Below are 15,743 nucleotides of genomic sequence, written 5' to 3'. Positions count from 1 at the left end.
AGCTGATAAGCAGTCAGAGGTGTCTCACCACACATCTCACGTGTTACGCAAAGACGGGGGGGGGGGGAGAGAGAGAGAGAGCGTATCTAAAAAAACCACCCAACCACTTCCCAGAAATCTTGAAATCTTGTTTGCTTTGGAAGCAGAGACTCTGCGGCTGTTGGGATACACACAGCAAGCTCCACAATTTGGTGGTGTGTATAATATTGCATAGGCTTTTCTGAGTGACACATACACAGCTTTTACAGGCTTTAAGTAAAAACACCTCCTGGACTCATCAATCTCTCTCCTCTGTCCTTTTAACTTTGTTGTCAGCAGCTACTAGTTGGAAGAGATTGGATGAGTTAACATCTCTGTTTACCCCTTCCCCTTACTTACTTACTTACTTACTTACTTACTCCCCCCACCCCGTCTTTTTACAACCAGGGGCCAGTAATATAACCTTTTAGGGCTTTGAGGAGCACCATTATCCTCTTCTGACTGATGCATCCTGCAATTGTATTCCTGCCTTGGATAGCTTTTGTTTTGCTTCGTAGTACAGGAGGCAAGTGGCCGAGCCCGGAGTTAATGAGGGTAATTGCTGCTGCAAGAAGACTGCTGTAAATATTATGCTTTGGGATTCTAGACTGCTAGGTTAAACATCATCCTTGCTTTGCAGTCATCCTTGGAATGCAGCCTTCCAGCGACAGAAATAAAGCTGGATCTGTTAAGGGCGAGCCTTTCTGGATCTGCCTTTTCATGTAAAAGGGATGGGGCGGGGAAGGGAAAAGGAAAAGTTCCGCAAGCAAAAATATTTGTGCTAACTGAACAAGTTGCATGGCACTACGCTGGCCGCAGGCGTTGCCAGAAGGAGGCATATAAGGCGTCATCCCACTGTAAGGCCTTAGGAACCCCACTCAGGATTTGTATAGGGTTTATTCCTTAGCTTTTTCTTCTCCCGATTGCAAAATCTTCTAAGATTATACAGTAATCTTATAATTATACAATAATAATAAAAAAGGGATCTGCAACTATCAGTGCAGATCCCTATGCGTGAATCAATTTTTTGTGCATGGACTTGGGCAAACAATTTGCACTGCTCCGATATCTTCCTTCAGAGTGCCTTTAGTCTAAGGTTACCAGACGTCCCCGTTTCCCAGGGACAGTCCCCAGATTTACAAATCAGTCCCCTGACAAAATCCTATCATTCCTACTGAAGTTGAAAAGTGTCCCTGAATTCATTGAAAAAAAATCTGGTAACCTTACTTTAGCTGTGTTTTCTTTGAAGTTTCATTGCATGTAGTTTCTTTCCAAACTACAAGAAAGAAGATTCCACCTAAACATTAGGAAGAACTTCCTGACAGTAAGAGCTGTTCGACAGTGGAATTTGCTGCCAAGCTGTGTGGTGGAGTCTCCTTCTTTGGAGGTCTTTAAGCAGAGGCTTGACAACCATATGTCAGGAGTGCTCTGATGGTGTTTCCTGCTTGGCAGGGGGTTGGACTCGATGGCCCTTGTGGTCTCTTCCAACTCTATGATTCTATGATTCTATGATTCTATGATATAACAGAGCTTGCGCAACATTCCCTTGAAACAGAAACACCTTGTGTTTTCAGTGCATGTTCCTAAATGCTTAAGCTTTGGAGCATACGGGAAAATTCCTCTTCTGAGTTCTTCCGACGCATCTTCTTCAGGGTAGCCCTAGGAGCCAATCCTCAGTGGCCGACTCACCTACTTTCGTTCTGATTGGCTCTGATCAGCACAAAGGGTGTGAAGGCTTTTCTCAGTGGCTGAAAAGCTCATTTTTCGTGCTGATGGGGCAGCTCCAGAATGGGGGAGACAGGAACCCTATCTTCAACCTGCCATAGTCCCGGACCACTACACCACTGCATGGATATGTGTTATGTACTGAGTTGAATAGGATCCAAAAGGCAGCAGTCTGATTGGTCCTAGAACAATAGGATTCAGAATGCAGCCGTCTGATTGATCCTAGAACAATAGGGTCCAGAATGCAGCAATCTGATTGATCCTAGAACAATGCAGCAGTATGATTGGTCCGCAGGAGCCACCCAATCCAGCTCCAGATGGAAGTGAATCCACAACCTGATTGGCCTACAGGAGAATCCCAGAATAAGCCAAGCACGTGCGGCCCATTATGTAAATAACGTATATAAAGCAGATATTTGGGGGGAACTTGCATTCCTCACTACTATGTGCTGCATAAAGAGCATGAAATCCACATTGAATATATTTCAATATATTTTTACAGTAGTCATTTCTCTACATAGCTGCCCTTTTTCTCAAATATGCAAGGCAACTTACAGAGCATTTTTCCATCCAAGCTGACCAAGGCCAGGCCTGCTTGGGCTCATCAAAGTGGATTGTATCATATGGGGGTTGGAGTAGATGCTCCTCATGGTCCCTTCTATGATTCTGTGTGTCTTCTGACTAAGCCTTGGGCTGCTGGGGTATTTATGTGACGCTGAGGCTTCATGGGAAAGAAGTTTAATGGCCAAAAGGAGCTCCTATGCCACTCAGCACGGTCATGTGATCACTGGTGCCATGCCACTAGTTTATTCACTCCCAGAAAAGTTACCAGCACCTGTGGAAAAAATGAGTAATCTGTGAATATTTACACAGCCAGTGTGGTTCTTTTTAAAAACTCTGTTGGTGTTACTTTCTGCCAGAGGCGTTTGCTTGATGTTTGAGGGTCCTCCTCAGCATGAATGGTGGCAGTTTCTGTAATGTAGGCAAAACACCTCATAGGCTCATAGAATTGCAGAGTTGGAGGGGACCCTGAAGACCATCTAGTGCAGGGATGTCCAACCATTTGACCACAATCGGCAGGTAGATCCCCAGATGTTCACAGTCATTCGCAGTTGAGTGTGTGATCCCTGTTGATCGCTGGATGAAAAAAGCATTGTGATGAAAGTCTCTGGCTCCCGCTGTCCTCGCTCTATCCCTCCATTGCATCTAATGGGCATCCGTTTGTCATTTGTTAGCTCACCTAAAAAAAGCTCAACAGCTCTGGCGTCTCCCCTCTCGAATGACAATAGGTAGATCACTGCCATTTATTTTCTACTGGGAGTAGATTGCAGTCTCTTGAGAGCTGGACGTGCCTGATCTAGTCCAACCCCCTGCAATGCAGGAATATGCAGCTGTCTCATATGGGGATCGAACCCACAACCTTGGTGTTATAAGCACCAGGCTCTAACCAACTGAGCTAACAACAGATGCTTCTGTGGTGTACTGCTGCTGTTGTATTTTGTGCAAGGAATGTGGATACATAACCCTCCGATGGCTTGCGATAATCAAGAAATCCCAGCTTATAATGACATGTGAACGTAGCCAATCAAGGGTGGAGGAAGGGGGCGGTGGGGGCGGTCCGCCCTGGGTGTCACCACTGAGGGGGATGACAAAATGCCAGGTGGCACTCACCGTGGGGCCTGCAGCGCGCCCGAGCCACGTGTCTCTCCTGTGAGTGACATGGTGGCCCAAACAGTCCGCCTGCTGCCTCCCCCTCAGCTGTAGGGTAGCTGAGTGGAAGGAGGCAGGGCAGACTCCTCAAGAGGCCCCACAGAGCGTCCTGCCCCAGCTCGCCCCACGGGCAGCTGGCTGCGCCCCCGGGTGCAGGGCACGTGTACCACCCCAGGTGCCCGATCGACTTGCTCCGCCACTGTAGCCAATGGCTTGCTCTGCTACCTTGTTGTGCTGCAGCAGTCCAGTTTTGGTTGCACTCAGACCTGAACCCTTCTTTTAAGGATCCTTAAATCTTTCTCAACAGAAAAATTCATTTCTTTAAAGAAAAAAATAGTAAGAAGACATCTTTTTTCCATAGCTCCCCCTTTTCTTTTTCTTAAGGCTATTATAAGCTTATATGAAAGGCAAACAACATGGTAATTATTTACGCCCCCCCCCCCCAATAGCTGGCATGGAGTGCAATTCCTGTTGTTCTATAGATGATTGTTAAACTATTTGCCTTTATTTTTTAAAAAAATCTGTTGCACAGATTTATTCTCACATTTCCATCTTCCTTTTAAAACGTCTCTGTAATGCCATGCCAAAATGGAAAAAAGGCACAAGTGGTGCAAGCTGAAACATTAAGATGTTTAAAAAGAATGTATGTGTGTCTCTGTGTGTGTGTGTGTGTGTGTGTCAGAGTGAGTGAGTGCACACTGAATTTAATACTGAATGTGGAAAGAGAAAAAGCAGATTGCAGATTTTCTTGAAGTCTTGGACAGCAAACAATATTGTATTCAGTTGCTGCAGAATAAATGCTTTGTGTTACGGCATGCTCAAGATATGATCTCAAAAAGTCTTGCCAACTTTGCACTCTTTGTGCCAATTTGCAGGCCGTTTCTGGAAGGGGGAGCAGACCAAAAAACAACATTGCCAGGACTTGTTAGCAAAACATTTTCATCATTCAAAGGACTGCCATGCTTGAAAGTGCAAAAGATACCAAGCATGCCCAATGACTCATAATGTACATACTTTTTACCTTCTTTAATTTTTTAAAAAAATTGTCCTACAAATTGGGCGTTTACATTTATTTAAAAAACTGTCCCAGTGTTCCACACGGTGGGGGCGGGCGGGCGGGCGTTGTATTGTGTGTGTGTTTTAAAATAATCCTACATGAGTTCTTGTGTTAGTGGTTAGGAAACTTTCACTTGGTTGGGTTTGAAAATGAAAACAAGGTTCTTCAGAGTCAAAGTACTTTTGATTTACCAAAACCTACAGGACGAAACCAGATTTTTGGTAGCTAACCAAGGCAAGTTATTTTGGTACTTCTCTGAGATTATCATAGAGCAACTGTGATTCTCAGTATTTTCCACAATAATTATGACGCTCATTGCGACTCTTTGCACATACATACCTTCCAACATTTCTCTGATGAAAATAGGGATGACGTAAGGAAAAGTGGGACATTCCAGATAAATCAGAAACTACTGTGGCTTCTGTAAATCCGAGACTGCCCCTGGAAAATAGGGACACTTGGAGGGTCTGCGAGAGAGCCTATTGGCTCCACTCCTTGCATGTGTTTGACTTCAAACTTTATGTGTATGTAGGTTCTGTACACAGGAAAGTACTTTATACTGACTTAGGCCAGTGATCTATCTAGGTCAGAATTATTTCCACACCATGGATGACTGACCTGGGGCCTTCCAGATTTGCTGGACCACAACTCTCATCATTCCTGACTGTTGGCCATGCTAAGCAAGGAATGATAAGAGGTAGAGTCAACAATATATGGAGGACTCCCACTGATCAACTCTGGCTGATAGAGGGTTGTGCCAATTCACACCATGGGTTAATCTAGTTCACTATTATCTATATTTATAGATGGTGGCTTTCCAAAGTTTCAGACAGGAGTATTTTCCAGCTATACCTGGAGATACCATAGATTGAACCTGGGACCTTTCGTCTGCAAAGCATGTTTTCTGCCACTGAGCTACATTTATCCATCACCTGCTACCTGATTCTTTTAATTGACGATACCAAGGATTCAGCCTAGGACTTATTGCCTGCAAAGCATGTATCTTACTACAGTATTCAGCAGCATCAGTGATCAGAGAGCTCGTTGAATAGGCAGAATCCCAATTATGTTAGCAGAGTCCGTGCTTACGCTCTCTGGGTGTGCAAGTAGGTCAGGCGTCACAAACCTTCTTGGACTAGTGGGCTCATTTTGAATTTTGAGAGGGTGCTGGGGTACCAGTCACAAAATGGCTGTCATGGAGAGGGTGGGGCACAACACAAAATGGTTTATCTGGGGTAGCGTGGCATAACACAAAATGAGAGGGACAACCACCCCCAGGAAAAAGATGCATGGTAGTCACTCTCATTTCACAGAAAGAGCTTTGAAGGTGACCGCATTTTTTGCCCATAACTTTCAAGGAATGCTAGAAGCTTTTTTCTTTATTCTTTTTAAAGGAAAGCTCAGAGTCTCGGCCACTTGTCCAGAGACACCTCTGAAGCCTTCATAGGTGTCACAGTCCCCCCCGGGCACAGAATTGGTGACTCCTGATATAGGCCCTTTCACAGGTTATGGTGAACTCAGGTATAGGGCAAGGCTAGCAAGCAAGCACAGTCCCACTGCCCCACCTACTTGGAGTCACCACAAAGTGTGGTGTGGTCTGAGTGGTGGGAATGCACAGGAAGTGGGGTCCATTAATGGATCCAGCTGAAATAATTTCATGGCCCTGGCAGATGGTGAACAGTAGAGTGGTTTCCCAAAGCTCTGTGGTCACATTGGAGATGCCATTTCTCACAGGTAAGTTTTACTCTGCGTAGACTCATTGAAATGAATGGGCCTAATCTGGTCATATGAATTATGTTGGGTCTACTCTGAGCAAAACATAGATCCCACCCCAAGCTCTTTGTTCCAATACAACAATGGAGATCCACCATGAAGAAGACCTTCAGCGTGCATTGCAGGTGTAGAGGGGAATCTCGGTGTGAGTGCCTTCTGCATCATGATGTTTATCCAAATACGGTTCCCACAGGTGGGTGAGTCTATTGATGGAAAAAGAGAATATAAGCCCACCAGGGAAGGTCCAGAACAGCAGTGGGGAACCTGTGGCCCTTTAAATGCAGTTGGTCTACAACTCCTGTTGTCCTTGGCCATTGGCCATAGTGGTTGGGGCTGATGGGACTCCAACGACATGTGGAGAGCCACTGGGGTACATGATTTGAGTTGGGTCAATTTCCCCTCTTGGTGTGGTCATATCAGTACCCTACATCTGGCAGAAACACATTCTGAGAATGTGTTGATTAGTAAGTAATTAGATTTTAAAACATACCCAAACACCCCTACAGTGAGCATGAGGCTGTGTGCGGCTGGCAGCATAGCTAGTGTTTGAGAACAGCTCATTCCAAGGGGATTGCTTTAAACAGCAGGTCGTTAATCAAAAATCTTATTTCATTAGAAACGAATATGGCATGTTAGTTTTTAATCTAATCGCCTATAAATTTCAGTTTGAGAATAATAATAATACATCTTCTTAAATGGTGTGGCTGAGTCATTGGTGTCTGAGTAATGGAGTTTTGGATGGTGGGAAGAAAGCCCTCTTAGATCATATCTTTCAATAAAGATTTTCTAGTATCCTCCCAGTCTTATTTCAAAATGTTTGTTTAAAGTGTGTGCGGTGCCCATTGTCATAGTAAGACAACATCTTTCCATAGGGCCACATGAAGTCTTTTTTGTCAAGAGCCACAGACAGCACTCTCCTTAAGCTATCTACAGCCTACCTTTAGCAATTTTGGTGTCCACTTCCTCTGCTCCTGTAGTTTCTCCTGGGACAAGGAATTATTGAATAATGGACCTTTTAAAAATTACAGCAAGAGTCACCGCATTAAGAGTCTAGCTACAGTACAAGGAATCTATTCAACTGATGCTTAAACTCATGGCCAAAAGCAGCTGCTCTGCCATGGAGTAAAAGAAACTCACCATTAGCTGTCATCAAAAACAGCATGTCTCTATCCCAGCTGCTAGCAACATCAGCTTGCCTGTCTCTGCACACAGGTGCAGAAGAAACTAGGCCTTTCTGAGTTCCCAGGACTGGGCCTGGAGAACGTCAACCCATCTCCAACATGTGGTTTGAGGGATTACTATAGATTCTCAGCACAAATTTCCCCCCACTAGTGATTCTTAAACTGTGTGTGGCAAAGGGGGCTGAGTGTGCTTTGATGAATGAAGTTACCATGCTTAATTTGAGATTTACGCAGGTTATCAATATATGTTGACTTTGTGATTCAACATTTACTAGTATTTAAACATGCCCATTGGAATGGGTTTATTCGAAGAACTGCCAAGTCCCTTAAGATTCTGCCCAGTTATCAAGACCATCATTAGATAGAGGTTCAACTTGCAGGTGGCTGTCTTTTTCCCTCATATACAGGTTATATCAGGCTTCCTCAACCTCGACCCTCCAGATGTTTTTGACCTACAACTCCCATGATCCCTAGCTAGCAGGACCAGTGGTCAGGGATGCTGGGAATTGTAGTGTCAAAACATCTGGAGGGCCGAGGTTGAGGAAGCCTGGGTTATATAATAAACACACTGGGCTACACTGTTATTTATTTTATAGGATAATTTTGGTTCTTCTGCTTCCCAGAAAAAGCCCAGAGAAAAACAAACAGAGCTAATTGAGGCTACCCAAGTACGATGCAGTGTGTGCGTTTGCAAGATGCAATGTTTGGCATAGCAGTTTCACCCAATATAATACCTTCTTACTGAAGAAACAGAAATCTCCTAACAAGTTTTGCTGTAGCCTGGAAAACCATTCACAAACTTGTAAATCCCATTAACTTCAGTGACATAGCGGTTACAAGTGGTTTTCGGGCTCTGCCCTTGTTATTTTCAGTCATTTGGATTTATTGAAGGAGGGGAACTGGGGTGTCAAAGGCAAGTCACTCCACCTAAATAAAAACAAAGCCCCGAAGGAGAGGATCTTTTGTGCTGAAGGATCACAGACAGAAGCTCTGTTGGTTCAGCTTCCTGGCTTCTGGCAACAGGTCAGGCAGAGTTAAGTGATTTAACTTTTTAGAAAGGAGTTAAGTCCTCTTTCAGGGCTTTTTTTTTGTTTTTGTTTTTTCTTAGGATTAGAGAAAATGTGGGTGTTTTCCCCCACCACTCCACCCTCCTCCTCCAGGCTTAATTCTGAAAGAATGCAGAAGGATGCATTCAAGGGTGCTGTCCCGAGGCACCCAACTTTAATCACAAGGTAAACCTTTTGTGGAGGTACCCTAGTAGAAAAGACAGCCATTCTAGGGTGCTAATTAGCTCCGAGTTAAGCTTCTGACAAATCCAGCTGAAATAAATGTGGGATGGGAAGCACATCCAGGAATGCAGGTAGAAGGATGTGAACGGAGGTGAATGAATAGCCTCCGCTGGTTATACATCCCCTCCGCAGCACTCCGACAGACAGGTAGCGGGGGAGAAAGGACGTTTAATCTGAGACCATAGAAAATTGCATTGTGGCCTGCCTTTAAGGATCTCTGCCTGGGTTTTAGCTGCTGTCGTCAGCAGGCCTGTCCTTTCCTCAGGGAACTGGAGGAGAGGCAGAGACAGCACCATGCTGGGGTATAGAGTACATCCTGGCAGGGGACTGGATTTGATTCACTCCCTTAGCATCATTATTCTCTACGGAGCAAAGAAATTTTAAAAAGGGGTATCTAAGTGAAGCAGGCAAGTGGAGTATCTAAGTGAAGCAAGCCACATTTAACAGTGGTGATATAGAGAAAACATGCTAGCCATGTCTTCTGTTCCTTGCAAATAAGTCACTTTTTGATTTGTCTTATTTTGTCATTGTTTTGTTTGCAGAGATTTGCTGGCTGAATGCAGCAAACTCAGCAAAATATTAACTAATTTTGTCTGATGAGTAAGGAAACATTTCAGCATCCTCAAGGGCAATTCCACTACACACACACACACACTTCGTTTTAGTCATGCCACAAGTCCATTTGAAAACTGATGTAATGTGAAATAAACTCTTAAAACTGCCAGAAGCAGCACCCAGGTGTTTAAAAACACAGTCTCAAAAAGAGCCCAAAGTTATTTCAGTAGGGCATAGTGGACAGAGCATTTAGACTGGAGAGACACATGTTCAAATCTCTGCCCAGCCATGGAGCTCCTTGGGTAGCCTTGGGCCAGTTATTCTCAGCCTAATCTGTTTCGCATGGTTGTTTTGGCTTAAAACATGGGAAAGGGGTACCATCCTAAGCTCCTGGAAGAAGAGTGGGATAAAATGTTTGAAAAGCTCATTTGGAATCTATCTTACACCTCAAGGAAAGATATTTAAACCATAGGCTACATACAAAAAAAGGTGTTGCCTCCTATTTCTCCAATAGCACCCATAAAACTTCTGGGGACTGGGCTGGGATAAAGGAAGCACATCAGCCACAGGTGGATTTGAACCACAGCTCTTCCAAGAAATGAGGTGCAGGGCTGCCTCTTGAACTATTCCATGTCCTTGAAAACCAAGGGGTTTCCTGAGCCCTAGCAGCTTAATGTGCTCTTTACCTGGCTCTCCCTGTTGCGATGATACTAATAATACTAATACTAATACTAATACTAATACTAATACTAATACTAGTACTAATACTAATACTAATACTAATACTAGTACTAATACAGTGGTACCTCAGGTTACATACGCTTCAGGTTACAGACTCCGCTAACCCATAAATAGTGCTTCAGGTTAAGAACTTTGCTTCAGGATGAGAAAAGAAATTGTGCTCCGGCAGCACGGCAGCAGCAGGAGGCCCCATTAGCTAACGTGGTGCTTCAGCTTAAGAACAGTTTCGGGTTAAGTACAGACCTCCGGAACGAATTAAGTACTTAACCTTAGGTACCACTGTACTAATTTATTATTTATACCCCACCAATCGGGCTGGGTTTCCCCAGCCACTCTGGGCAGCTTCCAACAAAGTATTAAAATACAGTAGTCTGTTAAACATTAAAAGCTTTCCTACAGAGGGCTGCCTTCAAATGTCTTCTAAAAGTCTGGAAGTTGTTCTTCTCTTTGACATCTGGTGGGAGGGCATTCCACAGGGCGGGTGCCACTACCAAGAAGGTCCTTTGCCTGGTTCCCTGTAACTTGGCTTCTCACAGTGAGGGAACCACCAGAAGGCCCTTGGCGCTAGACCTCAGATTTCTCCTTGCCCTCTGCTGTCTGTGTATGATAACCTCCTCTTCCTATCACCGGGCTCTGGCCTGATCTACAGATGCAGCAGAATCAGTGGTGGTAGAGAGCAGCACTTCAAGGTGCAGCTTGAGATGCAGGGAGATCACATATGGGAATACTCTGTTTATGAACTCCCTGCAAATAGACAACCAGTACAAAGGGCAAAATGGCCAAGTTGTTATTGTTTAGTCGTGTCCGACTCTTCGTGACCCCATGGACCAGAGCATGTCTGTCGTCCCCTTCTCCTTGTGCCCTCAATCTTTCCCAACATCAGGGTCTTTTCCAGGGAGTCTTCTCTTCTCATGAGGTGGCCAAAGTATTGGAGCCTCAGCTTCACGATCTGTCCTTCCAGTGAGCATTCAGGGCTGATTTCCTTCAGAATGGAGAGGTTTGATCTTCTTGCAGTCCATGGGACTCTCAAGAGTCTCCTCCAGCACCATAATTCAAAAGCATCAATTCTTCGGCAATCAGCCTTCTTTATGGTCCAGCTCTCACTTCCATACATCACTACTGGGAAAACCATGGCTTTAACTATACAGACCTTTGTGTGTGTTTTTATTTATTTACAGGGAGTCTGTTTTTATTCATTTGGTGGTGGTGGGCGTATTCAAAAGTGGTATCCCACACCAAGCATCGTAGAATCATAGAACTGTAGAGTTGGAAGGGACCCCGAGGGTCATCTAGTCCAACCCCCTGCAATGCAGGAATCTCAACTAAAGCACCCTTGACAAATGGCCACCCAGCCTCTGCTTAAAAACCTCCGATGGAAGAGTCCACCACGTCCCAAAGAAGTCCATTCTTGTCCAACAGCTCTTCCTGTCCAAAAGTTGTTCCTGGTGTTTAATCTCCTTTCTTGAAACTTGAAGCTTGCTCCGTCTTCCAAGTCACAGCCCTTGAGATAGCTATCATATCTCATTTCAGTCTCCTCTTTTCCAGGCTAAACACACCAAACTCCATCAACCATTCAGAGCTTCAGACCCTTGATCATCTTGGTTGCCCCCCTCTGCACATCTTCCAGCTTGTCAATATCTTTCTTAAATTGTGGTACCCAGAACTGGATACAGCATTCCAGGTGTGATCTGGCCAAGGCAGAATAGAGTAGCACTATTGCTTCCCCTGATCTGTGTAAGAATTTAGGCTGCAGTCCTAACCCCCTTACCTAGGAGCAAGCCCCACTGACTTCAGCAGGACTTATTTCTCAGTAGACCTGGTTGGTTGAATTTACTTACATGCCACTCTTCCACAATGGGCTGCACCCAAAGTGGCTTACAGCAAACATCCACAAATCAAAATACAAATATACAAAATATAGAGCATGTCAGTAAATTTCAAAAACGACAATTTAACAAACACAGAATAAATTCAGTATCACCAAAACACACACACACCACAATATAGGTTTAAGTACTGTAAATACAAAGCAAAACAAGAGTTAACTGACAATAAAGTTTCTAGTTTTCCTGTACTGCAAGCAGCTTGGCTTACAGCTCAGAGGGGAGGGGTCCTCTCACCAGGCTAGAGGACACATGCAGCTGGCTCCCAAATCCTTACTCCAGAGGAGGCTGGCAGCAGCAAAAAGCAGAAGTTGGGCAGGGCAATGATAGTCAGTCCCTTCCCTAGCATCCTAGTGCATATCTTATTGGTTAGGAGTACACTGTTGGTATAAAGTTTATCCATGAATTCTTATGGAAGCAACAACCTTTTATTTTCACTCCTTGAAAGAAATGTTTTCACTAATAGTATTACAATTTATAAGCACTTACCTGGATAAGAGCCAGCCATTTCCTGAGATCCCCTTTCCCCCCAAGACTCCATTGTATTTATTTTAAAACTTGGTGGAGGTGGGGTTTTGAAAATGCTTTGCTTAATTTAAACCCTTTGTTTTCGCTTCACTATTAATGTCAATATATATGGCCTGCAACAAAGAATCTTGTTTTGTCTAGCGACGTTGATCCTTCCAAAAATGCTTATTTTTAGAACGCCTAAAAGTCAGCCAAACATGCAGCAGCCACAATCTGTCTTCTTTTAGACAGGAAAAATACAAGCTTCTATTGGGTTTTTGTTTGTTTGTTTCGTTGTCAACTCCACAGTGTTCAAGTGGATTCTAACCACAGCCAGATGACGTATAATGTCACTAGGGTGGTTGTATGCCCTAATTTACAATGGGCAATCCTCTATTAGGCTGACACTCCTCTATTGGAAGCGTCCAAGTCTCGTTTGAAGAGAAAGAACCCCAAGAATGGTGAGCAGGTGCCATGAAGTTTGAGATCAACAGTGAACAGAAGAAAAAGCAGACACCTGGCCATAGTTGTTCCCACTACTGTGAGATGTATTTTAGTTAAATGATAGCAATGCTTCCTAATTTTACATCATTACGTATAAATTAGGGATGCGGGTGGCGCTGTGGGTTAAATCACAGAGCCTAGGACTTGCTGATCAGAAGGTCGGCGGTTCGAATCCCTGCTACGGGGTGAGCTCCAGTTGTTCGGTCCCTGCTCCTGCCAACCTAGCAGTTCGAAAGCACGTCAAAGTGCAAGTAGATAAATAGGTACCGCTCTGGCGGGAAGGTAAATGGCATTTCCGTGCGCTGCTCTGGTTCGCCAGAAGCGGTTTAGTCATGCTGGCCACATGACCCGGAAGCTGTACGCCGGCTCCCTTGGCCAATAAAGCGAGATGAGCGCTGCAACCCCAGAGTCAGCCACGACTGGACCTAATGGTCAGGGGTCCCTTTACCTTTACTTTTTACATATAAATTAGATACGTAAGTTCTTTGCAAATCTGTGTCCTCTTTTGAGGTGATACATTTCCACTCTTTTTGGGTGCTATATAAATGAGCACCCCAGCTGGAGCTAGCTGAATTGCCCATGGTGTATTGTCATTGAAGATTTAGAAATATTTTATGACTGTTCTTCCCCATGTCTCTATATGTTAAAGGAGACAGACAGCTGGGGAGGCTAAACAAACTTATTAGGGAACAAGCCCCATTGGACACAATGGTCTTAATTCCAAATAAACATGTATCGGAGACATAAGGCATGTTCAGGACCGTATGTTTGCATGAGTGACAAAAGGTAAACTTGATCAGAACAAGTTATTGCAGGAGCTACTCAAATGCTACAGCTATTAGGAAGTAAGATCATCACTCCTGGGACGGTAATACGTAAAGAATAGGGATTCATGCATTCTTGAGCAAAGATAAGATACTGCGTTGAATTTCATGAATGCACATTTCAATTTTTTCCTTTCATTATGAATGGGTAAGTATGGCAAAAAAAGGAATCAAAATAGCAAATGAGAGCAGGAGACTGTACTCTGTGTATCAAGTGTAGAATTTTATTTATGGCATTAGAATTACACTGGCTTTGTGCCAGTGCAAAAAAATCAAGCCCGTGGCACTCCTTTCAAGGTTTTCAGCTTCCCCAAGGAGAGAAGTTCTAGTTAGCAAATGAGTGGCTTTATATATTTATGACACATGGCCATTTTTAATTTCAGAATTTGTTATGCATATCATCACTGTGGCCTCTGGGGACATCAGGCATAAAACTGAACCTCTGATATATAGCATTCCATGCTGCTGCTGGTAAATATATTAACTCAGCCTTGCAGAAGACTTTCAGATAATTTACTAGCTCACCTGTCTACAGCTACAGGCCATCAAGCAGACCCAGCAGCAAGTTGCCCTTTGTTTATTTTTGTTTAATTGCTACCTTTATATCTCTCCTTTCTTCCATGATGCATAATTCCCAGACAGACTCTTCAGGGGCAGGGGCTCTGAGTGACTGACCCAAGGATATTCAGTGAGTTTCATGGCTGAGTGGGAGGATCTGAACCCTAGTCTCCCAGGCCCTAGTCCGGCACTCTAACCACTGCAGTGCACTGCCTCTAACATATGTGAGCCCTGTGGTGCTCTGGCCACTTTAAACTGCTATCATATGTCTCTATGCAATGCTTCCCCCCACCAAAAAAAAAATATGACAATTCCTTCTCTAAATACATATTTCCCTCTACCTGCTCCAATTTTTAAACATTATTTTTTAATTGAAAAGGTTTAGGAAGTGAAGCTTATTCTTTAACATGATTCTTGGAGGGTGTGCTAATTTCAGGGTTTAGATTTTCTGTTGTTATTTGTATATGTACATTAAATGTGGAAATTGTAGTGATCTGATTTATAGCACCAGCAGTGCTTTTTTTTCTTTCTAAAAAAATGTTTAGGGGTACTCTCATTTTGCTTCAAGAAAATCACCATTTTATAGTTCAAATCGGGGGAAATAAATACAGTAAATGGACAAAAGTGCAAAAATTCGCAAAATGTTAAGGGGTATGCATCTCCCTGCGTCCCCCCCACCCCGAAAAAAATCACTGCCTCTATGAATAAATAACGCACGTAATTTTTTTTTAATGGCTTTTATAAAGGAGCAACACTGCAATCCCACACCTGCTTACCTAGGAGCAAGTCCCACTAAACTAAATGGGGCTTATTTCTGACACTAGGATCGCAGCGTTCATCTCAGTAATGTGCGCAGCGATAAAGCCCACAGCAAACCATACACAAACTTCACAGGTTGCTGGATCTCATTGAGAAAACGAGGTCAAACAGAGTTACACATTCCCGCAGCCCCGCCTCCTTTTCTGGACGGCAACGCCCATGTTCGTACGGGGGGGAGGTGGGGAGAGAGAAACACCTTCGCTGTTCCTTCCTCGGACTTCCAAGCGGCGGCGCCCCCCTTCGAAGCCAGCCGTTTCCTCCACAAAGTCGCCGCCCTCACATCTCCGCTCTCAAGCAACGGACGCGGCTCGGCCAGGATTGAGATTTCGCTCATTTACGCACGCACCCCCCCCCCACCTTCCATTTGTTTACGCCATTGGTACATTCCAAGAGTGTTGCGGTGGCGGGAGGAGGGAGGAGCGCGGGAAGGCAAAGGAAACCGCCGTTTGGCTGAGCGAGCGCGGTGGGCGGCGCTTGAGGCGAGGAGCAGGAGGAGCAGGAGGAAGGCGGAGCCTCGAGCGCGCGCCTCCGCCTCCCTCTCCGTCTGTGAGAGGCTGCGCTCGGGCGCGAGCGGGCCATGGGGCGGGGCTTAACGCACC

At 44.5% G+C, this 15,743-nt stretch overlaps 1 protein-coding gene across 1 annotated transcript in view; it reads left to right on the top strand.

Annotated features, from left to right (window-relative positions):
* The window catches only part of CDON (cell adhesion associated, oncogene regulated), a 116,293-nt gene that overhangs the window by 41,794 nt on the left and 58,756 nt on the right, over positions 1–15,743 (top strand). The window lies entirely within an intron of this gene.

This window comes from Podarcis erhardii, assembly GCF_964252035.2.
Source record: "Podarcis erhardii genome assembly, chromosome: 16".
Taxonomy (NCBI): domain Eukaryota; kingdom Metazoa; phylum Chordata; class Lepidosauria; order Squamata; family Lacertidae; genus Podarcis; species Podarcis erhardii.
This window is presented reverse-complemented; position numbering and strand designations above follow the sequence as displayed.